General features: G+C 38.7%; 1 protein-coding gene and 1 long non-coding RNA gene across 24 annotated transcripts in view; one reads left to right on the top strand and one right to left on the bottom strand.

Annotated features, from left to right (window-relative positions):
- The window catches only part of LOC110831748 (CUGBP Elav-like family member 1), a 1,322,428-nt gene that overhangs the window by 1,166,552 nt on the left and 129,499 nt on the right, over positions 1-26,377 (top strand). The window lies entirely within an intron of this gene.
- LOC110831751 (uncharacterized) lies at positions 15,678-20,344 on the bottom strand. Its single transcript, XR_015535931.1, has 3 exons — positions 20,165-20,344; positions 18,307-18,418; positions 15,678-16,254 (listed from the first exon to the last, which is right to left on the bottom strand). It is a non-coding gene; the product is annotated as an uncharacterized LOC110831751 (long non-coding RNA).

Below are 26,377 nucleotides of genomic sequence, written 5' to 3'. Positions count from 1 at the left end.
CTAATTTGTGTAAACGGGGTTGAAGGTGAGGTTGACATTGGAGTTCAAGACATTTAATACCGTGCGTACTTACTCTCAGTAAGTTACTTAAATATGCCTAATCATTTCTCAGAAGTAGACTACTACTGTGTCTGCTGCATGTCAAATTGTGCCCGTTCTAATAGACATCGATTCTTATATATTAATATTTTACTAAGGTAAACCTGTCATTATAGATTTCGATTCAAAATGGACGGATAATTACACCACGTTTAAAAGTTTCAACTGTGCTGTAGATACAGTTTATTAGCACTGTTAGTGGTGCTGGTTTCTTGACGTCATCCACTTCGCTGTGGTGCGCAAACGTTATGTAATGTAACCAAGAGGAATGTAGTTATAACTTCTGAACAGTCACGTGAAAATTTCTGGAAAGGCACGTGGGAAAAGAGAGGTGTTTCGTCTCTTTGTAGTAAGGCGAATAAGGAAAAGGAGCCACTTTGATTAGAAGCTGTCTAATCAAGATTAATAAATTCACCTTTTGACCTCGTTTTTATCTTTGTATGGTGTAGACCAAACCTTCGGGTGAATATTATCCGATTTCTTTTTCATATAGAGGACTTAAATATCACATGAACACGTAATTTTTAATTATCGTTTCAGTACTATGAGATTAGAACTTATGCAGTGGATCGAACGAAAAATCATGTCTTGAGGTGTTCCCCATTGCAAATGCCACGTGATAAAACTATATGAAATTAAATTTACTTCCATTTAATTAAATATCCGCCCAGTCAAAAATGTTTAAAATTAATTTCGATGACCGTAATGAGCGATATATTTTATTTTAAGAAATTGTTTCGTGTGATGGGCCGTTTCTCATAAATACAGAAAGTAAACTTCGATTTGATATTTATGTAAAGTGAAAATTTATCATTTCTTTGTTGAACCGCGTAATTGATTACGCCACCTGTCTGTGGCCACAGAATTGCCGGTATGAGATTCTTTTTATTCATCTTGATATACATTTACAAATTTCCTTCCACTTGTGCTATATGTAATTTAACAAATTCATATCATCAACGTTTTTATATCATTATCTGTTGTATTTTTGTAACTGTTTCTGACATGTCAATATGGCTTATCATCTTCCCGCAGACTGTTTGGACTTAATAATGGCTGTTGCGTCATAGGCCAACTGGAATTCCTGTTTACAGTGAGAAATGTATCTTCATTAAATTTGTAAATCTTTTAAGCAGTATTAGACACCGGTTTTCAGAATTTTTGGTGTCGTATTCAACTTGAAATAGTGACAAAAAGCCACACGATATACAAAACCAAACATAATAATTGTAGATTTCTGTCTTCTGGGTTATTGCGCTGTGTAGTCTGGTCGATGTTAACCAACGTTTCAGAGGTCATACTGCCTCCGTCATCAGGGCGATGAATCGCCCTGATGACGGAGGCAGTATGACCTCTGAAACGTTGGTTAACATCGACCAGACTACACAGCGCAATAACCCAGAAGACAGAAATCTTCATATTCACCGCTGTGAGAACCTCAAGTCTTACATAATAATTGTAGCTAAAAAAAACTGGATGTCAAGGATTTGAAACATACAAGGCGGTTTTTATGGATACTTACTTTAACAACCTGCAAATAAAGTGTTAAAGTTTGCTGCATTCTTGTTCCATTGGTATAATTGTGACTATTCATCGGATACTACAAATGACGAAACAAGTCTCATATTTAATTCTTCTGAACACAATCAAATATATCAATTACTCCGATTACAAACTGTTATGCGTCTTAGCCATCAGTGAACTATAAACGTGTGTACAAATTACTTCAAACTAATATTAGTTAATTTGTAAGTAAAGTGAATGCCTATGGTCTTTATGATTCGATTTTGATTCCCTTCAGGGGAAATTTTTCTTCTTCACCGCGTCAAGACCGACCAAAGTTCGATTCGTGCCCAACCAGAGGATAACGAGGGCCCTTGCCGCAGGGGCAAGGTGACCTGAGTCTGAAGTGTTTCTCTTGTGCTTTGCGAACAACTAATTCTAGCAGAAATTACTGTGGCCCCGTTCGGCCAATACGCCTTGCCATTTGTCAAAAGATGGTTTTCAAAGCTGGCTGACAGAAAAATTCTTCAGAAAGATAAAAGATTATGGTGATATATAGCACTTGTATATTAATGCCATGTTGGGGACACGTGCTTAACCTCTTCAACTGCTCAGGATTTTGCCGAAAACAGTATGCGAAGAATTGATACAAACAGTGAGTGAAATCATATTACCTTCCTTTGGTGGAAACATTGCATATAAAAGGGGAACTTCCATCTCACCCGGTGTTTCGACCCAGAACAAAGTAACTTATGGCTGTATTTGTGCAGACAAGGAAAAATTAATATTTCATGACTACGACCTTCTGAAGTTCATACCAACAGTTTCCTTCGGTGGGTGACAATACACGACAGAATATTGATTGTGAATTAATATACAGCAAGGAACTATATTTGAAACGCTGCGAAAACAAAGCACAGAGTATATTTTGACATGGCTTTGCCACAAGGGAAGAATGCTTGTAGCATTTAGCTGACTTTGCTCCAGAGAAGAGCGTCTTTCCGCTCCGATGGGCATGCACTTACGCCTCATTTAGCACTAAACCACTGCCCTGCCATGCACGCCATCTGCTAAAAGACGGCGCTACATATTGATCGGACTTCCATGACGACGCATTTCTCGCTCTCTTACGACGCCAAGTGGACGCTTAGGGTCGAGGGGGGATTGCCCATAGGCGTCATCACTGACGAGTTTGTTGGAACAGGGCGATAAAACTGTCACGCCACTGTTCACATGAACATTGAGATATCTCCGGAAAATTCGTCCTGCGGATAACAGGGAATATTTCACTGTTGTCAACCGTAGGCCTGTACTGGCAGTTGTTTTCAGTAAACGGCAGTTTCTTATCTGTTGGGTTTCTGTTTACAGTGACTCAACCGCACAGTTGGGTAAAATTGTTATATAAATGTAGCTAGTAAATGCTTTGAAAACGTTTTAAAGTTCAGATACATGTAAAATATGGTATCACGTCAAAATTGCATGAACCAAGAAGTTCAATTTTGGGAATTCTGTTTTGCATATGAGGGTTTTTGGGCCTTCTTGTCTGTTGTACATAAATGTAAGGATTACAAAACTATATATGAAGATTTCTGTCTTCTGGGTTGTTTCGCCGTGTAGTCTGGTCGATGTTTATCAACGTTTCAGAGGTCATACTGCCTCCGTCATCAGGGCGATGAATCGTCACACTGATGACGGAGGCAGTATGACCTCTGAAACGTTGGTAAACATCGACCAGACTACACAGCGCAACAACCCAGAAGACAGAAATCTTCATACTCATCGCCCTGATGATGGAGGCAGTATGACCTTTGAAACGTTGGTTAACATCGACCAGACCACACAGCGCAACAACCCAGAAGACAGAAATCTTCATACTCACCGCTGTGAGAACCTCAAGTCTTACAAAACTATATATAATTTTGTCTGTTTTGTGAGAGTGTAAAACTTCCTCTCACGTTAAAGGAAAAACATCGATTGAGTGACAGGAGTCTGAAGAAAACTGCATTTTGAGGAGATTCATAACTTGTACTCTTCGCCGTATATTATTGGAATGATAAAATCTTGAAGGATGAGTTTGACGGTGCATGTAGCACGCATGGATGTGATAAATGCGTAAGTGCATTTTGGCTGGACAAGCCTGAAGGAAACAGACCTCTATAAAAAGCGTGAAATTTCTTGACTAGCTGGGCGATTTAACTTGTTTTGGGGGACTATGTCAGGACGCCTCATACCCTATAATAGACGCCGCCAAATTGTATGCTTCAAGGTCACATCAGAATCGTACAACGTTGAAACACAAACAGTGAACCGAGTACATTGACCAAAGCCACTGGTTCTTCAAATTTAACTCGCTGCGGTAATTAACAGCATGCTCGTAGGCTTAGGAATGTCTTGCATTTATCGGTTGTGACAGTGTGCGACCTACTTTCTTTCCGAAAAGCTAATGCCCCAGCTACTTAAAATGCTGGCTTCTAAAAAGACTGGAGGTGTTATGAATAGCGTAACCGGAAGAGAGTATTGTTCGACGGTGAGGTGAGGACAGGACTTTCAACTGACAAACTTTAATAAACACTGAGTCTGCGACAAGAGAAAGATAAATTTTTGTTTGTGTATTATTCAATTCCTAGACCTTTAAGTTTGTCCTCAGAACGGACACAGTTTAAATCACATTTAACCTATAACAACAGTTGTGTATTAAATTCGATTAATTCTTTCTACCATTTAGTTCAGGATATATATGTATTTCCGTTTCTTGCACAAAAACGAAAATATACAAACTATGTTACTTGTGTGTGTGTATATATATATATGCGCTCTGGTCTCTCAATTTAAGTCAGAGTGGATATTGAGTGTATTTGACAACAAAGTGTTGAGGAGAATATCTGGATTCAACGGATTCGAACAGTATAAGAAGTTTAATAAATTGTTCTCTTCTACAAATGTTGTTAGGATGATCAAATCAGGAGGTTAAAATGGGCGAATGATGTGGATGTCGTGAGAAATGTACACTGTTTAATTGGGAAAGTTTGAAGAAAAGATGTCTCTTAGGGACGTAGATGAGAGGTTATTCTAAAAATGGATCTTAAAAAATGTGTCGTGAAAGATCGGACTGGAATCATGGGATTTAAGATGTCTAGTTGTGGTGTCTTGTGAACGCGATTAGTAATCTCCCATTTCCATAAAAGGTAGTAACTTTCTTGGCCTAATTTTCTATTGTAGTTTTCTGTTACGCGTAGTTAAATTTCTCTCATGAAAGTCAAGCGATAGAATTTCAACGTTTACTGTTCCCGATGATATTTTGGACGTTAGATGGGTTGAACACTGTCATTACTTATTTTACACTATTCCTGAATTTGGTGTGAGTACCATAGACAAGTATTAAACTTTTGAAGCTTGAAGCTCATGTAAATAATATTTAAAAATTCAGTTCCTTCCGGAAATTAAACACATGTCCATTATAAAGTTTGTCATTGCTGTTTAGGGAAATGATCACTGTTCTGAGACACCTACGAAACCTATAAATACACTTGTGGCCAAAGAACTAAGTTATTGAATTCACCCCCCCCCCCCCCCCCCCCCAATGGAGACCTGTGACGATTAGAAAGAATTTGAGCATCGATTTGAACGTTCGAACTTTACGTTCTTGGAAAGAGGTCTCTGCGACACACCGAACTTTTAAGGTACAGTATTATCACTCCATTTTAGATGGCCCCGAATTTGAATTCCGATGTTTTAGATCGAAATCAGTGAAAAAGTAATGTAAACAAGAAATGTGAGCATCACTAGATGACCAGCGATGAATTTCATCGAATCTTTCAAGGATGTTATCGTATCGTATAGGTTCTGCGTATCCCAGTTTGAAAACCAGTGATTTGTATAATGCTGTGTAGGAAGATTTGCATGTGTTTGCTTGCTTGAATGACTGCCCATCCAACAGAACACGCTGACAATCATTGGGTTTCCGGTTTCCTCTGTGTACACGACTGTGTGCGCATGCTTTTAACACGCCTTTCCCCTGACATCAACGTTTGTCAGCCATGTTTTGTGGACTAGCATGTCTTTATCACCTGCGTCATTTAAACGAGTCCCCTTTCCCCTCGACTTCACGTAAAGGTGTGTTATCAGACGCCAGTAAAGAAACGTGCATTTCTAATAATATGTTTTGCCAACATTACAAGTGTTCAAACAGTCGCAGTATTGCCATTTTATACGTATGTATTATGATTCCATGAATTTTGCATTCTGTTTTACAGCTTCTTAACATCGAAGTGCAGGTTCAGTGACATGTATGTTTGTTCATGTTACTATTTTCGACATGACATAAAATAGGACTATGGAAATAGTGCAAAAAAATGAACAATTGTAAGTGTAAGAGCCCTTTAGAATTGTAAGATAATTTATGCCTTTACGCTTTATAATGGAGATGAATCAGAATTAAAGGAATGTTTTTATTGTTCTAAAGGTCGTGTTGTTCATAAGACTTTGTAGATTTTTTTTTTTAAAAAAAGATACGGATAGGTAAGCGAAATGTTGACCTGGGCAAGCCAATGTCGTTGGAATATGATATGAAATGCTTTGGAATTTGTTGTGTCACTGTTTCGTATCGGGCTCTAGCAGTTCTCCAGAATCCACTAGATGGCAAGAGGCTTGGATTTTCTATAGCATCTCATGTCACCTGATGAAGGACGTCGCTTGCCTCTTCTGCCGTCTACATCCATTTCTCTTAAAATTCTATTAGCCATCCTGTCATTTGAAATCATGTATTCTCAGCTACTGTAAACGTCGTTAAACAAGCTACAAACGAATAAAGCATACACTCGAATTGCTTTCGTTTTATGTATTTCTTATGAAAATGTGTTAAATTTACAAACGTAAGGTTTTTTGTCATTGTATTTCACCTTATAACACTCGATATAATATTTTCAAGTGTTCGTTGATATCGAACTACGTGTTTCGACTAAAAAGAATCATCAAATTTGTTACAGTGCTCTTTAGCGATGGTGGTAAAATAGGAGATAAATTAATCCACTGGCGGTATGTTTTATAAGCAATGTATGTTAAAATCGGTAAAGTTGTTGATAAGATGGTAGAATCTACAGCAATGTCATGTTATTTATATTCTTGTGTTTCTGTGTTTTGGTGTGTTGGTTGTTCAGTGTTGTAGTACCGTACTAATCTGTAATTTTATGTTGGCCTTTTGTCGGGCAAAGGGGAGAAGGAAAGTGCAGGAAGATAAATTAGTGTGGGAAGTGAAACAATGATAGCAATTCTAGTGACGTAATACGGAGGAAAACGAACTTTTCGTTACCATGAGACACGGAGCTGATGAAATATTACCCAAAACGTTCGCAATTTCTTCGCTATACTTTTGAATGCTTCTGAGACATTCATATTTAAAACTGATTAACTGTACCGAGAGCTGAAAAGGCTAAATCCTTGCACACACATTCGGTTTCTTTTTTGATTTCCATGTTCCTTTTCTCTCGCTTATTTCCAAAATCAGTTGATCGATTTTAATTCTACTTTGCATGAATATCACAGCAAAAAGAAGCCATAACAGTTTTGAAATTCTTAAATTTCCCGTTAGCTGTTATACCAACATAGCGGACCTGCGATCTTGAGATGAGAGCAACACTAGCGCCATTACTAGCTTCGTCTCTCAACAACGTGCAGTGTATAATTAGTATAAATTTGATACAAAAAGTTTTTGAAAAAAATCTTAACATTTACAAACGTGATGATGGCACAAATGTGAGGGTTTTGTTTGACGTATTAAATGTTTTGGAATGTGCTCTAGCAGAAATTATACTTTAAAGTGGATCACTATATGGTGTAATTGAAGGTATTCTTAGAATTTATTGTGTACAAATTGCATGCATCTTGTGTTAGGTATTTATATAGCCGCCATTGCATTATGTAGAATGCTCCCTAAATAGTACCGTTATGTCCCAGTTTCATTTGAACTCTATGTCGTATATACCTATGTGAATGTGAAATTTGCATATCGATGAGAGATCTGACTATCTATCGGCGCTTGACATGCCTCTGTCTACAGAAACATTGATTCATTGTGCCGAAATTGGCAGCCGTTCTGGTCGTCATAGTAGTAGTAGTTGCATTACCGAAATGCTTTGTGATAACGAAATTGTCAGTGCTTTTCGTGCTGTTACTATGAATGTAACTGTAGTAGGTCTGTAAAAACTGTCTGTTTTGTATGAGGAGAGCCCATTCTACGTAAAATAACAGCTCAAAGCTTCGTTACATAGTCCGAATATTTTACAGATGCTGGTTTTGCGATGTGAGATACTATACCTTCGTGTCCTAGATGTTAGTTACGTACATAAAATCTGTTGTTGCAAAGCTGAGCTTAATCCTGTTACAGTTGGTTCATTAGTTAAAAGGCGGAAAGACACGCATTGGCAACATGGTGATCTGATAAGCCTGCTGGCCTCACTTTTTTATTATTATTAGTGTTCTGTCTGACGACAGGTCCATATGAACAGGATCCTTCCATCCTTTTCTCGGACTGGGACCTGTTCACATACGTTCCTGGCAGATGATCCAGAAGTGGTTTGCCATTGCCTTCTTCTGTGTGTGAATGGAGTAATAGTTGGGATGCCACGGAGAAACCGGGGAAGCCCCCGGAGGAAAACTCCGTGTTGCCTAGACCACGGCCTTGCCCAACACAAGTTATAAAATCGGGCACCGCCGGGAATCGAACCAGAGACCCCAGGATTACAAGGCCAGCGTTATAACCGCTAGACCACTAAAAAAATGGTAAATCTGAGGCAGTCCGATATTGTTAAGTAGTTCCAAATGTATAATCTCTAGGTAGTTCGTAGTCATTTGGGCTAGGGCGACAGGGCGACATTGTCGCTCAGTATCTTGAATAAATACTTGCGTTGTATTTGTAGCGTGCTTATAATATTTATTTTAAGTATACGTGTCGTCTGTAATGTTGCTGTTGTCAAATGGCATTCAGTAGAAACGCACTGCAGCATGGGGCAGACTGTCTTACAAACATTGTTTCTGTTGTCTGTCTTGTTTCTAATTTCCTTTTGAATATTTTAGTGTTTTGTTTTCAAAGTGCAAAAGCCTCTGCATTCCCCTGAGGGTCGGATCCGACTGTTGGTAACACTACCTTAAGATAATCAGAACTTTGATACAGTTTAATAATTTGTGTACGCGATAGCTTTCTAGCTTCTTGGTTTATTTCATTACATTTTATCTACAACTTGGATTCTTCATATGTATTCATAGCATTTGTATTGTCTGTCTGAGCGGAGAATTGACTCGACCTTGAATCGTGTTGAATACTGTCCTAAAACATTGTCCCTTACTAAATATGTTGCCGCGGTCGGAGCAACATGATATTTGATACATGGGCGTGTTACTACTGACCCGATTAAGATAACAAATTCTATATAAAATATGAAGTACTAAAACTAGTAGATTGAGACAAAACTCTAAAAATTTAGAAAACTTAACTGTGAACTAAGAGTCAGCTGTTTGTATATCGGTTTTTATATAGCGGCTCTGCGGCTGTGCAGAATGGTTCTTCTGTTTAAAGGTGGAGACAGTTCTCCACTCGGACAAACAGTAAAGATGGCAGTCTGCCTCTTCTGAATGTGCTGTCACAGAATCCGCCTGATGACACTGAGGTCTTTTACGAAATACCTCAAGATAGTAACGTTACAGAAATTGTCCTCTACCTTCGTATATAAATCCAACGAATTAGCCATTTGGTTTGTTGTATGAATGCTTATTTATTAGTGTTGCAACACTTCTGTAGTAATTTGACGTGTAAGTAATTAAGGGGCTCGACGTAAAACTTTCATGTTTACTTCGTGAACTGTGAGAAAACTTTTTTCGCTTTCTAACTCCATCGTCTCCTATTGTCTTCCACTTGCGCCATTTATATCCTGTTTTGAGCAAGGATTGTCAGTGGCGAACTAACAGACTTCCCTGGTGACGTAAGTAAACATGCAGCGTCTCCCTTGCCGTCTCTGCTCCCCTGTAGAATCATCATACGATGGTTCGTGAGCGCCCTTGAAACGAAATCGGCAATCTTTGGTAAAACGGGGTGTAACGAAGAAGTCGTGTGGTTGAATTTTGAGGACATCAATTTAGAATTCAACTGGACCTTAGGGCTTATTCGTTTTATTACTTATAATTTTTCCTCTTTAGACAGCCTTGTTGTTTTATATAATGCTTTAATTAGGTCAAAGCTTGAGTATGCCTCGGTCGTTTGGAATAATCTTACACAGACAGATTCTAATAAATTAGAAAATATCCAAAGTAAGTTTGCCAGTTTGTGCAATTACCGGTTTTTTCAGTTTAATATTACACGTAAATACGAATTGATTTTAACTACTTTAAATTTTAGAACACTTTATTCCAGACGACGACATCTCAATGCGTTATTTCTTATTAATGTATTTAAGGGCAAAATAAATTGCCATTCCATTATGGACACTGTTGGTTTACGTGTGCCGGCGAGGCAAATAAGAGAATTTTCTACTTTTAGTGTGAGCAGTGCGCTAAGACATAGTCTTTCATCCAGGTGCGTCATCGCTGCAAATGACGTATGTAATTTTTTGGACATATTCAGCATAAACATTGTCTCCCTTGAGCGCACGTTCTGAACAAGGGAAATGATCTAGATAGGTTGTCTTGGTAGATGATCTAGCTTCGTTATCTGTTTTTTTATATTTCTTTAACGTTTTACAATTATATTAGTGTTCCCTAGGTGGATTATTTGTTTTTATTTCCATTTCTTCATTTTTTGCTCTGTGTTAATATTGTTTCTATTTTGGGTTTGCCTGTACTTGGCATTTACATTTAATACTGTACATGTGTAAGTTTAGTTAATCCGTTTGTGTAATATTATTCATTATTATTTCACTATTATTGTATGTATTATGAGTGTTTGCCTGTTAATGGCTTCTTGCTGTTGGCAAACACGTAAATAAATTAATTGAATTGAATTGAATTGAACTGAACTTCTGCATGTCGGAGATGACTGCGTGACCCATTAAGGATAGGTAATGGCTGTACCGGCATTCCCGTAGCTTTTGGTAGGTCTTCCCTTGAGCAGGCGAAGCTGAGGGCTGCACGTCCACAGTCAAACTAAGCTGCAGAAGACAGCTTTTCACGGTTTTTGGAACGAGGAAACGTAGTGATTGTCTTAGAAAGAGGTTCTCACCATTTTATAAAGTTGCAGTTAAAAACAGCTTGCCTTTGTGTAATCGAAAGCAGAGTTTATGTACCGGCGATGGCCGTCATGCACCCAATCTTTTGCGTTCTTTGCACGAAGTCCATAGCGAGAACTCATGTTCGGCTTTTCGTGTCTGTCCGGTCGATACAATACTGCCAATGGTCGGATTCGTTTGAAATTTTATGTGAAGGTTGTGCTGTTCTGTACGACCTCAAAATCGTGCTTATGAATATCGTACGAGTGGTGATAACGTGACGAACGATGAAAGTCGTGAGGTAGACATTGAGTCTAAAGTGGAAGCCATCGAACAAGGATGATTCAGTATCTCTTTATACACGTTGAGAAGAACGCGGGGGGGGGGGGATAATATATGTATTCCGGTACAGATTATACTTTCCTAGCTTGTTTAATTAAGAATGCATTGCAAACACCAAGACAGCACACGATCGTCATGCGTCGTAATAAATGGCACCTAAAGAGATACGCTGTCACAACCAAGATTACATTTTCAGGATATACAATGTAGAAACGCCCTACGTATTTATAGAGTCTGGATATCAGACTCGCATGTTCTTAAAATTTGTGGTAAATTAAGACAAACGTGAAATCTTGTAAATTCTTTCTGGTATTTGCCATAAAGAATGAGTCACTGTTCCAGCGTAAAGATACATAAAAGCAAAACAAAATGGCTGACTTCGTATATTTTGGCCTGATTGAAAGGCTGTAGTGATAAGTAACATGATTTGTTGATGTGGTAAAAGTTACACACTTGCTTTGAAAATTGAAATCTTAGTTGTAGAACCTAAACAACACTGAGAGTGCATTACAATACTCATATGTGTCTACGAATTTTACGAAGTTTGGTAAAAATCTGTCTGTGATTCGTACCATCTACTGTTTTTGTGTATTTGAGGAATATGGAGTTCATTTTGATTTTAACGTAAAACAAGTATTTTATTGTGCTGAATGAAATTTTCCCGACCTTTTTTTTTAGCGAAATACTTAAATGATTACCTAAACCCGTCGAGTTGATTTAGAGATGAAATATGCTTAACAACAAAGGTTGATTTGTACAAGTGACTATATGTTTACCTTGCTGTGTGCAAGATAAGCATATAAAATGCAATGCCAAACGTGACGCAGGACTGACTTTTTTGATAGAGCTCCCAGGAATAATTTCGAATCAGAACCATAGATTAGACGGATTAGAATTCAGGTGTTCTTAATATTTTTCTGACTTATTGTTTCATCTACCATTGCATACCAACTCATAGGCCACAAGGCAATGAATGAGAACAATACATTAAAATCTCAAGGCAGTCCGTTAAGAATGCAACCAACTTACTATTCCAAGCAGTTTGACTTGTTTAAAGAGAGGTCGAGCGAGAAGTGGTGTCACATGCGCAAAGGACTGATTTTGGTCATATGAGATGGACCCGTCCGAAGCACGCGCCAGAGGGGTGTCGGCTTCAGTTGGTTTGTAGCTCTAGCTGTGTTTAGTTCGGTGCGTCACCGCAGCTGAGGCTGTGCGACCCCCACTACTACTGAACTCCCCTCTCTCGGCTTACACATCGCGCATTTAGGTGCCACTACTACTCGCCCGACCTCTACGCTGTGATTTTCTTTAACAAAATTCGTCATTAGTAACATGCTTTGACGCTGCTTTCTCCTGAGTAGTTTCTCAGTAACAGGTTTAAATTCTGCTGCCATTCGCATGCGTAACGTCAAGTGTTTTATCATAAGGGCTGTCAATTCCTAGTTCTTGATTTTCCATCCTTCATTTGAGCTGAACAGTTTCTCAGAGAGAGAGAGAGAAAGTAAGGTTTACTAGCAAATACTGGTAACAGTAGAAAACCTTGTTTTCTGATGTCAGGTAAAGAATGAAACATCAGAAAAAATGTACGCGGGCTCCAGAAACACTTCCGGTTCGCGGGTTGACCCCTGTCCCGTCCTCAATCACATATCTCCCTACCCCGCTGCCATTAATGTATTAGTAATGAATATTTGTTTCTTTTTTTCAGGTAAGTAACAATGGAGACCGTAGGTCAGCCTGATGTAAGTACTTGGAATAACACAACTTGAATCAAATGCTTCCGTCATTTCATACTGATAACGTTTTATATCTGTGATTCATTGCGAGTATCCAACATCATGAAGATAACTGAAAATATTTCCAAATGTTGAAAATCTTCAAGTGCGTGGGGAAAGCAACTAGAAATCTAAATGGTATCCATTATGAAATATTAAGAGAAGATCGAATTACGATTTCATTTCGTGTCCTTTCGGAGAACGTAAAAATTAAAACGACAAATATAAGTTTTTCCTCCAGTTGTACTCGCATACCGGTGTTATTTAAGTGAAAAATGGTGATTAGGTTGCTGTTTTATGATCTGGGATAGATTCCGTCAATATAGAACGGGATACAGTTATTTTACAATGAATATTTTAATTGCACTCTTTGCGTAATAGGCAATTTATTCTTAGGTTAAAAAACTGATCTCTTACTCCGTCGTACACACGTGGAGTATATCGGTACTTAGTCATGAACCACAATACGATGCTAAGTTATATGCTCTTCTTCTTCTTCTTCACCGTTATTGGTCGTTGGCGATTTTGTCGGCTATCATGTTGGTGATTATGATTTTATTTACAGCTGCACGGAAAAGTTGTACTGTGGACTGTCCAAACCATTGATTGCCTTAAATTCTTCAGCCAGGATATTCTTCTTTTCCCGTGGCTTCGTTTGTTGGATATTTTTCCTTGCATAATAAGTTGTAGAATTTCGCATTTTTCTGGATGTCACATAATATGACCAAAATACTCCATCTGTCTGATGGCTTTTACAATTTCTGTTCTTGTATTCATTTTCATAAGTATTTCTTCGTTACTTATTCTATCAGTCCATTTAATTTTGAGTATACTCTTATATACCCACATCTCGAATGCCTCTAGACGTTTAAACATCGCCTCAATAACGGTCCAAGCCTCCATTCCGTACAGTAGAACTGTGAATACATAACATCGCACCATACAAATTTGGAGCCCCAAGTTTAGGTCGTGACTAGAGAGTATTTTCTTCATTCGTATAAATGTTGCCCGAGCTCGTTCAATGCCAATTTTGTTTTCAACGTAAGGATCCCACATTTTATTAATGTCACATCTTAGATATTTTGCTTTCATACTCTCTCCAGTGCTTTTCCATTGACGTAAACACCATCATCTTGAACTGCTCTCCCCTTGGTAATGATCATATACTTGATTTTGTTGGTATGTATGCTCTTAGGTTGATGAAATTCTAGAATTCCTTTCTGTGAGATTAATTGGAATAAACGTATTCTGGATAAGACCTAACGGTTATGTAACTTCGGCTGTCTATAAATGTCTGGAAATTCTGTGACTGAGTTATCGATTGTCAACGTGTATTATTATTATTATGAATTGTTTAATTGGTCCACAAGCAGCCAAAAACTTCAGATTATTATTATTATTATTATTATTATTATTATTATTACAGTTACTAATCTCGTAACCTATCTAGATTTTATTAATCCAATAGTTGGCTCCCAGGGTCAAGCTGATGCTGTTTACTTTGATCTTAGCAGTGCATTTGATCTTGTTCCTCATACTCTTCTACTCAAGAATCTCAGTGCTTTTGGGCTCTCTGATGGTTATGTAAACTGGTTTCGTAGTTACTTAACCAACAGACAATCCCAGGTTCGCGTTTCTGGAACTCTTTCGTCTCCTTTTGTGGTCCTCTCTGGTGTTCCACAGGGATCTGTTTTGGGTCCTCTACTTTTCAATTTGTTTATTGATGATATATGCCAAGTAATTAATCATTCTAAATGCCTTCCTTTTGCTGATGATATCAAAATTTTTCATGCCATTAAATCTCCCAACGACTGCAATGAACTTCAAACTGACATTGACTGCTAACTTCATGAAACTCAATATCAGTAAAACTACAGTAATTTCCTTCTCCAGGAAAACCACTACTTTGATCTTTGATTACAAACTTTTTCAGTCCTCCATAACACGTACCGATACCATTAAAGACCTGGGAATATTTATCGACTCCAAGCTCCGATTTCACAACCATGTTGACCACATATTTTCACATTGTATTAAGTTGCTGGGTCTTGTTCGCACATTAACCTTTTCGTTCGCTTCTCTCGATTGCCTGTATATGTTATATGTAACCTTAGTTAGATCCAAGCTTGAGTACCCCTCGGTCGTTTGGAATTCTATTACGACTACTGTTGCCAACAAACTGGAACGTATTCAGCAGAAGTTTGCAGCCCTTTGCTACTATCGTTTCCTTCCCCAAGTGCATTACAGCTACGCTGATGCTTTAGAGTATTTAAAACTCCATACCCTGCGTAAGAGAAGGCATTGCAGTGATGCACTGTTCCTTGCACAGGTTTACCGCGGTTTTAAATGCTGTCCTTCCCTTCTGGAAGCTGTCGGTCTCCGCATCCCTGCTCGGAATCTGAGAGATTTTTCTATGTTCAGTTTTAGCCCTTTGATCAATAACAGTCCTTCTGCTAGATGCACATCAGCTGCTAATGTCATCTGCAGGGATTTGGACATATTCGAGACGAAAATTGTCACACTTCTTCACATTTTATAATAGTATAATTTACTTAATTGATTCATGTTATTTTTACAAATATCCTAATATAGTTAGTATATAATTTTTTGTGTAATTTTTTTCCCCGTATCAATGTATTTTATATATTGCTTGTTTTACCTTTTATGTTTTATTGTGTTTGTGAGTTTATTTTTGTGCTGTATCTGTAATTGGCCATCAGGCTGTTGATACAGCACACAAATAATAAAGAATTGAATTGAATTGAAGGAATTGAATTGAATTATTATTTATTTCACTGCAAATGGGTTTTTACCCGGTGACAGTGGTCCTACGATAAGACACAAAACTATAAGACTCAACAGAACAATGAGACAGATAAAACATAAGACACAACAAAAACAATAAGAAACAGAACGTTGCGATACAGCAAAACAATGAGCCAGAACAAATCAATAAGACACAGAAAACATAAGACACAACAAAAACAATGGGCCAGAATAAATCAATAAGACACAACAGAACATCGCGATACAACAAAACAATGGGCCAGAACAAATCAACATGACACAAAACAGAACGTAAGACACAACAAAACAACACACCATACACAAAATAAAACATTTTGGTTGATCCTTTTGTTCGTGAGTGGAACTGATATATAACAGCCTTCTAAGTGATCTATGGTCAGGGAGGCCACGAACAGTGCAGACACCACTCGGTCAATGGCAAATCTTCAAGAATCCTTTTGACGACCCTATCCCGGGTAAATTGCGCAGAGCGTGTAGCTAACCACTCGCCTCTATATGGAACTGAATTCTGAGTGCTCTCGGAACTGTAAGCTCACGACCTGAAAAATTGCATTCATCAGTTATTTGGTCCACAGAGAAATTGTTCTTTGCTGCTAGTATTCCGACTCCGTGCTTTTCATTTCTGCAGTAAAGTGTAAGCATAAGTTATCAGCATGTGGATTTCAGAGATGCGATAAAAATGTAACATTACTGGAATTTCTTCAGTTTATTCTTATTCTTGTCACGTATGAAGCAATTTAGTCATTCAAAATCTTTATCCAGACGTTTGCTGTATTCTGTGTTATCTTTGTCCATGTACGAGGCGCGTCCACAAAGTAAGTTTCCCACTCGTCCCACAGCTAGCAAACCTTATATTGCGCGAAGCGACTGTGCGTACGTGATAGAGCAATGACGTAGCATGGCGTATGCACTAACGGTACTTCCCGCGTTCTCACAGTAGCATCGTTGCAGCTGATGAAGATGGAGGTTCTTATTCCAGCTCCCGCCGACTGTGAAGTGCGGTCAGTGATAATGCTAGGCCGCACACGGCTCGACGGACAGCAAGTCTCCTACAGGAGTTCAGCTGGGAGGTGTTTAATCATTCACCCTACAGCCAGGACCTCGCTCCCAGTGATTTCCATCTTTTCCTACACCTCAAGAAATTCCTGTCCGGTCAGCGTCAGCGTTTTGAGAATGACAGAGAGGCGGAGATGGTTGTCACACAGTGGCTCCAATCCCAGGCGGCAGACTTCTACGACACAGGTATTCAAAAGTTGGTCCCACGGTATGACAAATGTCTCAATTCCGGTGGCGAATATGTTGAAAAATAGCTGGACACTTGCTGTATCTGTTGCAATAAATATGTCCATGAAATTGTGTTTTGTTTCTGTAAACGGCCCCAGGGAAACTTACTTTGTGGACGAGCCTCGTATGATTTGATGTTTCACAGCGGTGAGTATCAAGATTTCTGTCTTCTGGGTTGTTGAGATGTGTAGTGTGGTAGATGTTTACAACGTTTCAGATGAATCGCCCTGATGACGGAGGCAGTATGACCTGAAAAACGTTGGTTAACATCGACCAGACTACACAGCGCAACAACCCAGAAGACAGAAATCTTCATACTCATCGCCCTGATGATGGAGGCAGTATGACCTCTGAAACGTTGGCAAACATCGACCAGACTACACAGCGCAACAACCCAGAAGACTGCCATCCTCAAAATAAATACTGCAGCATATACATTAAGGTTTTACCGTGTTTATCGTCTCACATTATCTGATTCGCTCTATCTCGGTTATGCCTCTGGACCGGGTGAATGGATTCCATTGTTTTTTATATTATTAATGTGGAATGGAAATACGAAAATGTTTTCGACATTTTTCTCTCCATATACGTACCATGTGTACATTTTCCAAGCATATTAAATGTATGCCATCCTCTTCATTAATTGTTTGTACCTACTACTTGTATTTAGTGTGATGCATGATAGCAAAAATTTTTAAAGTACGACATTCTGTATTAAAATGACTTATGCGGTCAAGACGTCGATGTTGGTCTTGTGAACATGTAACCCTGGAGATGGAGGCGTTGTGTTTCTGTTTACAAGTCCATACGGCGTTACAACCCAGAAGAGCACCGTTAACGATTGTTAAGAATTTTCCGTTCCTAAATTTTTAAACAACTAGAGAAGAGCGCTCCTTTCAGAGCGCCTCGGGAGGGGTTTGGTCAAGTTTGTAAAACGCAACCAACCTTGTGTAAGAAACTAAACTAACCCCCCGGAATGCAGGGTTAAAACACTTGACCAACCCCCTTTCGCGGGGGTGGTAAAGTGTGGGGTTGGTTGCGTTTTAAAATCTTTTGTAAGACACTAAAGTAACCTCCCCTTCGGGGGGGTTAGTTTAGTGTCTCATTCAAGTGTTTTAACTCTTGAGTAAGAAACAAAACTAACCCCCCCCCCCCCCCAAACAGTTCTTGTTCAGTCAACGTTTTACATCCAGCCAAACCCTTGCAAATCTTCGTCTTAAAATCGATCATAAAGTCAGTTTTCATAATAGTTTCCGTAATCGTAATATATCGAGTATATATGAGTAGTATTATTAGTATCACTTTACCTTGTTGAAGTTGTTGGAGTTGGTACTTCAAATACTTGATAACGTCTTCTTTCACTTTTCTGATGTTTTAGGTCGACTGTCAGTCAATATTCAAGAATGCGATGTGCTGCTTCTGGAACAGTGATAATGCGACTGGCTTGATAGTTTTTGATTTCTTTGTTGTGAAGCGTTATTTGTTTACTCGGCATTGTTGTGTTCCACAACAATCACACATTTTTATAGTAGACTAGAGCAGGGCGCTCCTTTCGGAGCTCCTAGGGAGGGTTGGTCAAGTTTGTAAAACGCCACCAACCTTGTGTAAGAAACTAAACTAACCGCCACGAATTGAGGGTTAAAACAATTGACCATTTCTTTTTGAAATCTTAAGTAACACGCAAAACTAACCCCCCTTCGGAAGGGTTAGTTTATGTCTCATTCAAGTGTTTTAACCCTTGAGTAAGAAACTAAACTAACTCTCACCCCCAATGGGCGGGTTAAAACACTTGACTAACTCCCCCTTCGGGGGGTTGAATGCATTTTAAAATCTTGAGTAAGACACTAAACTATCCACCTTCGGGGTGTTAATTTTGTGTCTTTTTCGGATCAGTTTCTCTAATCTGATTTTTTACTTCTTTACGTCGTTGTTCAGAGGCCAACTGTTCTTGGTCAGTCAACTTTCTTCGTCCAACCCCACCCTTGCAAATTTTCGTCTGATTTCTTTCCCTTCTGTTTTTGTTGAATACGTTTTTCTACTTTTATCAATGTAAGTCTTACTTCGCTTTCCTTCATTTGTTAAATAGTTCTGATGTTTTAGTTCTTTACCTCGCTGTTCACAGGCCAACTGATCTTGGTCAGCCAACTTTTTACGTCTAACCCAATCCATACATATCTTCGTTTTTTCTCTTCTACTCCTGGTGAATAAGTTTTTCTACGTTTATCAATGTATGTCTTCCTTAGCTTTTCTTTATTTGTTAAATAGTTCCGATGTTTTAGTTCTTTTCGTCGCTGTTCAGAGGTCAACAGTTCTTGGTCAGTTAACTATCTACGTCCAACCCCACCCTTTCAAATCTTCGTCTGATTTTTTGTTCTTGTGTTCTTGTTAAATACGTTTTCCTGCGTTTATCACTATAGGTCTCCCTTCGCTTTCTTTATTTGTTAAGTACGTCTGATGTTTTAGTTCTTTACATCGCTGTTCAGAGGCCAATTTTCTTGGTCAGTCATCTATCTACGTCCAACCCCACCCTTACAAATCTTCGTCTGCTTTTTTTCCCTTCGCTTCTTATTGAATAAGTTTTTCAACGTTTATCAATGTAAGTATTACTTCGCTTTTCTTTATTTCTTAAATATGTCTGATGTTGTAGTTCTTTACGTCGCTGTTCAGAGACCAACAGTTCTTGTTCAGTCAACTATATACTTCCAAACCCACCCTTGCAAGTCTTCGTTTGTTTTCTTCTGCTCTTCTGTTCTTGTTGAATAAGTTTTTCTGCGTTTATCAATGTAAATCTCCTTTCGCTTTTCTTTATTTCTTAAATAGGTCTGTTGTTTTAGTTCTTTACGTCGCTATTCAGAGGCCAACTGTTCTTGGTCAGTCAACTTTCTACGTCCAATCTCATCCTTGCAAATCTTCGTCTGTTTTTCTACATGTGTCGTTAATATGGTCTCGTTTATCAATGTAAATCTTCTTTCGCTTTTCTTTATTTCTTAAATGTCTGATGTTGTAGTTCTTTACGTCGCTGTTCAGAGGTCAACAGTTCTTGTTCAGTCAAATTTTTACGTCCAACCCCACCCTTGCAAATCTTCGTCTTAAAATCGATCATAATAGTTTTCGTAATCGTAATATATCGAGTATATATGAGTAGTATTATTAGTATCACTTTACCTTGTTGCTGTTGTAGGATGTGGTACTTCAAATAGTTGATAAGTTCTTTTTTCACTTTTCTGATATTTTAGGACAACTGTCAGAAAATTATCAATAATGCGATTCCACGTGCTTCTTCTGGAGCAGTGATAATGCGACTGGCTCGGTAGTGAAGCGTTATTTGTTTACTCGGCATTGTTGTGTTGTACTGGGCATTGTTGTGTTCCACAACAATGCCGTGTATAAACAAATATAAGGTGCTATTGTTGATGACGTAATTTTTTGACGACGACGAAATCACAAATTTTTATAGTAGAGAAGATTAGTGTCTGTGTTAATGGATGTCTTCTGTGTTATTGCGCCGTGTTGTATGGTAGAAGTTTACCGACGTTTCGGAAGTGTTTGCTGCTTCCATTTTCAGGGTAATGAGTGGCGATGGAAGAAGCAAGCTCCTGGGAAACGTTGGTAGACGTCTATCAGACCTGATGGTGAAACAACCTAGCAGACCATCTTCATACTCGTCTCCGTGAGAACCCGAATCTCAAGTATTGGCTGTGCTCTTAGGATAAGCATTGTAGTGTCATGAATATAATTACGATAATGTTTTCATAGCGGCATATACTGTGATTTTCCCTTTACATACACTGAACTTTGTGGAATTGCCTTAATTGGTATTGTTTATTAACCTTCATGCTGGGTCTTGCACGCTGATAGTATGAAAAAATTTAATTACTTTTGATAAACGTGGTTGGAAATTCCTGCGGAATGATGTATTCCAGGAATGTATTGTTCGTAATAAGTTTGTCGGATCAAACCATTGTCCGGTCTATTAATGTGGAATTTGCAGGCATGCATAGCCGAAGCATTATAAAACATTGTAGTTGTTTAAACTGAGCAATAAATAGTTTCTCTTCATCCCACCCCCCACCCCCTACTCTAACCCGAAGTCATATTACGCAGTTGTGACAGTAATTAGTCATGGCACAGATAGCAGTTCATTTCTGTACCATATTTGTCAATCATTAGCGTGATCTCAGTGCTGATTACCTGCAATTGGACACAACAGGTGTTCGTAGTGATTCAGCCTAGCGGTTAATATACTTTGTTATAAGGTTTCTGGATTGATTCCATAGGCGGATAACTCTCTCGATGGAGCAGAGCTCATCAGGAAACTTTTGTGGAATCAGAAGGTTCATTAGCGTGTTCTCAAGAGCCCGCCATTGAACCTTATCCTGAGCCAGCTGAATCCAGTCCACCTTTTGTAAGACTCATTTCAGTATCCTCCCATGTTTTCCTTCATATTCGATACGTTCTGATCGTGATGTCAGGTCCTGTGTTGAAAACACTTTTTACTATCGATGGATAGGATGCATAGTTAGTTGTTACTCTGTTGAGTACCGCTGTCATCTGTGCCACGAAGCTAACGGTGGCCATTTTGAACACCTACACCAGATTCGCTAATTTACTAAGTGACAGTGTTGATTTATGTAATGGTTTGGTGTATTAAATGTCTTTATTTCGTTCATTGAATGTATATATATATATATATATATATATATATATATATATATATATATATTGTGACGTGTTGCGGTGAGAGCAGCATAACAATGTCAATAAACAGTTTAGTTGTCTGTTTATTAACATTATTGGGTTTGGAATTGTAATCGTTTATAGACATTGTTGTATTTGGCATTGTCGTATTCGGCATTGTTGTGTATATATACATTGTTGCTTTTGGAATTGTTGTATTCGTTTATAATTGTTGTGTATATAGGGAGGGGGAGATAGCCTGTACATTTAACCCAAACTACCCACCGATCAGGAACAGCCGTAGTATGCCTTTGGGTTATAATTACGTTCTACAACAGATTTCTCTCTTAATACGCAAACTTTAATTGACGGAAATTTAAGAACGTGTGATGATAAACAACTGTGTTTACGACTATTTTTTCAAGCTGTGAACGTTTTGTGATTTATCAGCTTTCTTTTTATTGAAGTAAAGGAAATGTTTAACCTTTCATAGATTTTAATGGATCTTATTATGATTGACTCCCAATCAGCATTACCAATATGGTGGCCGTGCGATATTTTAAAGTGGCAGTTACTTTAGCGCTGATTATGATCCTGGGGTTTCGTGTAATAAAATATCTTCGGCAAATATACGTCTTTTCTCTCTACTAGTGAGACCATGCATGATAGCCACGTGGAATATGCAAGCCTGTTTGTCTTTCTGTTTGGTGGCAGTTACTAATTCAGTATCACTATTATAAATGTGAAATTTAATATATAGATGTTTCATATACATAGACCTTGGAGTCTGCATTAAAATTTATATATATATATATATATATATATATATATATATATATATACACACACACATGTATTACAATTCCTGGATGTTTTTCTGACACATTCTTTTGTATAGCAGTCAATTTATTAGTGATTTTATTCAATTAACGAATATAAGAAATGACGAACATGGCTGTGTGGTAAAGTTTGGAAATACGTACGCTTATTACAGCTGACGAATTCGTGTATCAGCCGGCATACGCACAGAAATACACCAGTAAAATGTACATATTTGTATAATTATTTATGCTGCTCTCTTGTAAGTTATACGAGACGTCGGCATTTAGAGGAATGTAATGTAATGTAACGTTTCCTAGGCAACAACAATGCTGAGTAAACAGATGACGTTCCCTAGGTACCGGATCTTACAGATTTTCCTGTAACTTTTTCGTTACACTTTTTTGCCGAATGACCCTTCCTTATAGACGTATTTACGTCAAAATATAAATGAGTTTTACAGGAGTAACTTCGTGCTACTAGGCAGGTTATTCAGATTGTTGTGGACGTTGTTAGCGACTGCCGTTAGACTGCATTGAAATCACTGAACAGGTGTTTAATTGGCTGCTTAATTCGGTCGTTCATTTCTTTTCTTGTTGGTTAGTAAGTTATTTTGTTGGTTAGTTATTTAACGGAACCACTATATTTTTCAGTCTATGTAAATGGAAGTAAGTATGGAGAGTTCATGTAAATATTGGATTGGAAGACACTTGAGAAACCTATAGTTATTTATGGGAGGATAATATTTAAGGGTTTGGCTGGTTCAAGATAGAACCCGATATCGGGCTCTTGTGAACACTGTGATGGACGTTTAGTTCCATATAAGCAGTGTTCTTGCAGGATGTGTATTGGTCAGGCATCGACGAATACTCTCGTGGGAGCAGTATCATAGTGGCTTCTTACGGGACGTCAGTCAGAGAAATACCTTAGAGTGCTGTTCATGCCTCCCGCCTTACCACTGTGAGCTTAATTCCATCTAGCTCTGAAAGGCTTTGACTACATACCAAGCGATCCCGTGATGTGAACTACGCATGTCACTTGCCCGTTCTTGTTTGTTTTCTCCCGCTCCATGCACATCCTGCATACATTATAATTATATTCCGGCAGACTACTGTATTTGGTGTGCCGGAGGGGTTTCTGATGCAGGTATGGTCTCACGAACCGAGGTTTTGCCATGCTATCTTGGGCGAACGTATTCCTCAGCCAGGAATAGATGAGGTGTCCAGAAATAATCATCTTTCTTCTCGCCGTCTGTCTGCGCTTGAGTGAAGCCATCAAGAGCCCAGTGTGATTGCGAACCGTCTTTCTGTTCACGGGCGCCACGTTGTTCGGTTTGCAGACAGATTTTTGAAAGCGTTGGTAATGAACGTCCGGAATCTTGTTATTCCAATCACTTTGCTTTCGGAGTCGTAATTGTGCTGATGCCGGGAATCCCAATCAAACTCTCTTCGTATTTAATTCTTAAACGATCTTAATTTTACCAGCTTCTTTCCTGAAGCTATCTGTTTCTCCCCCTTCGTTCTATGTTCATCCTAACTCGAAAGATGTTTTTAAAACTGAAGCAGCTTTAGCATATTGCCTGTGTTTGTTAGTCGTCTTTCGGTCAATCATAATCAAAGCTAATGCGTCTATTATGACGTATCTGGTCGTGTCATTCTGTATTATCCATCTTAATGTTTTATTTTTCTCTATCTCCTGCATAACTACCTGTTTGTCTGTCTATACAGCTGTATATCTCCCTTCCCCCCTGACTACCTACGTTGCAAATGAACAGTCTAGATATTAATGAGAAAAACTCATACTTTTACATCGTGGGTCAACATTTTTACAGTGATAATTTCTTAAGAAAAAGACTGAAATTCTGTATGAAATCCGAGATAAGAGGTTATATTTGATTGATGAGAATTTAAGTATATTTTCTGACATTTTGTTGTAAGACCCTTTAATGGCTTTGACACTAAAATAATTGAACACCCAATAATGGTACTAGTAACGCAAGGAAAGAGATACACACAAATTGGTCGGCATTGGGTCTGCAACAGCAGTCACTGGGTTGGTCAGTTAGCTGTTAATTATCTAGTTACCACGACGAAGAGGCCCGTCTTAAGCACTGCTGCAGGCTTCCACATTTACGTGCTCAGGACTTGCATGCTCGTCATTACTCACAGCACAAAAGGCTACAATGAACGCTGTAACCTTATGAGGAACAATACCACAGTGGGACACCGCCCTGCGTACGGCTGGCTACCCTTTCCTACCTGGTCGCTCCATTGCACGCGAATACCGCTGACAGTGACTGCTTGGTTATGTGGCAGGAAGAGCTACGCTGTTACAACCTGCACGCTTTCAGGGCTGTCCTACCGCAGATGTCGATGTTTGTAGAATGCTTGGCACTCCCATGATGTGTATTCGGGGAGTTCTGGGTTCAAATCTCGGCCCAGAGACCGACCATTCTGACAGGTTTTTCATCTATCACAAATTTTAAAGTGTACCATCCTCGGAAATGTGAGCTTCAAATACAGAAACGTCTGTCTGAAATATAACCTGGATTAAACGAAAATGTTCGCTTAACGAGAATTATATAAACAGAGTTAGGAGGGGCAGCGCCATGTTGTAGTTCTTCCGATAGCACGTGATCAAGCGTCTATTGTTTTCAATGTGAAATAGGTTGTCAGTGTTTCGTGTAGAATAATGTTCTTACTTGCTCGAAGTGTTCAGTGTAATTTTAATTCAGATATTCTCCTCCCTCTCACCTATCATTTGCCAAAGGCTATCGGTTTAGTTCACAAGTGTGTCGTTTAAATTCTGCATCATGCCCCCAGTAGCGGGGGCCATTTACAAGTTACGTAACGTTTCTCGTATTTTTATTATTTGAACACTATTTAATGTCATGGCTGTTTTTCTTATCTGTCCACAAAGGATATGTGATCGATACGATTTCGAGTTTTAGTAGAACCACTAAATACAACTGAGGAAAACTAAAACATGAATTTTGTTGCAATTAGCCCAAGCTTCCCCTATAACTCCGTAATACAGTGAACCATTATCCACCGCGGAGATAACGTCCCTCGAGAGCGGCAAATCCGCGTTGGATGAACTTAATTATTAATGGGGATACGAGAACGCGGCCATGGAAGTAAATATACTGTAATTATATTAATTTATTAACAATTTGTGAATTGGAAAGTTAAGCATTACAGTAATATATGAACAGAAAGATAGACAAAAGAATGCTGGGTATTAAACTAAAAGAATTAGCACAAAGTCTGGCATCAAACTCCATGACATCGTTAAGGAAGTTGATTATTAGAGATCAACGCGAACGTGATTTGATGATGTAGCTTTGTAAACAGTGGGCCAGGACTGGGCAGACGAAGGATTTTAGTAGTCGGCTCGCAGTGAACGATCCTAATAATAGGTGAAGCGTTGAGACTTTCCTTGCTTTCGTCTGTTCACTGATGAAGCTTCTTCAATTATTGAAGCCCTTTATTCAATCCCGTGATTGAGGTTAGCCCTTTCTAACGGACACAACTTAGTAGGTGTCCCTCCATCTCTGCATCCGTTGGCTGTCTTCTGTGTTGTTAATCCGTTTAGTCTGGTAAGGCGGTGATGGAAGCTGCAAGCACATCTGAAACGTCGATAAACGTCCCAGGAGACAGCCTTCTCTGTGTTGAATTAAATTAATGGAAGTCACAGCAGCCGGGGCCAGTTTGAAAGTAACCTTAACGGAATTTTCTTACAATAACTAAGGAAAACCACGAGAAATGTGATATATTCTCACGTTTATCTGTGTTCCACCTTCTAGCTAAATTAATTTGATAATACGTATAATTAAATACTGCGTTATGAATCCATTACGGCAAGCCAGTAGCAAGTTAGTAG

This window comes from Zootermopsis nevadensis, unplaced genomic scaffold (genome assembly GCF_977971745.1).
Source record: "Zootermopsis nevadensis isolate Lab colony 2312 unplaced genomic scaffold, Znev_1.0 Znev_ptg000020l, whole genome shotgun sequence".
Classification (NCBI taxonomy): Eukaryota; Metazoa; Arthropoda; class Insecta; order Blattodea; family Termopsidae; genus Zootermopsis; species Zootermopsis nevadensis.
This window is presented reverse-complemented; position numbering and strand designations above follow the sequence as displayed.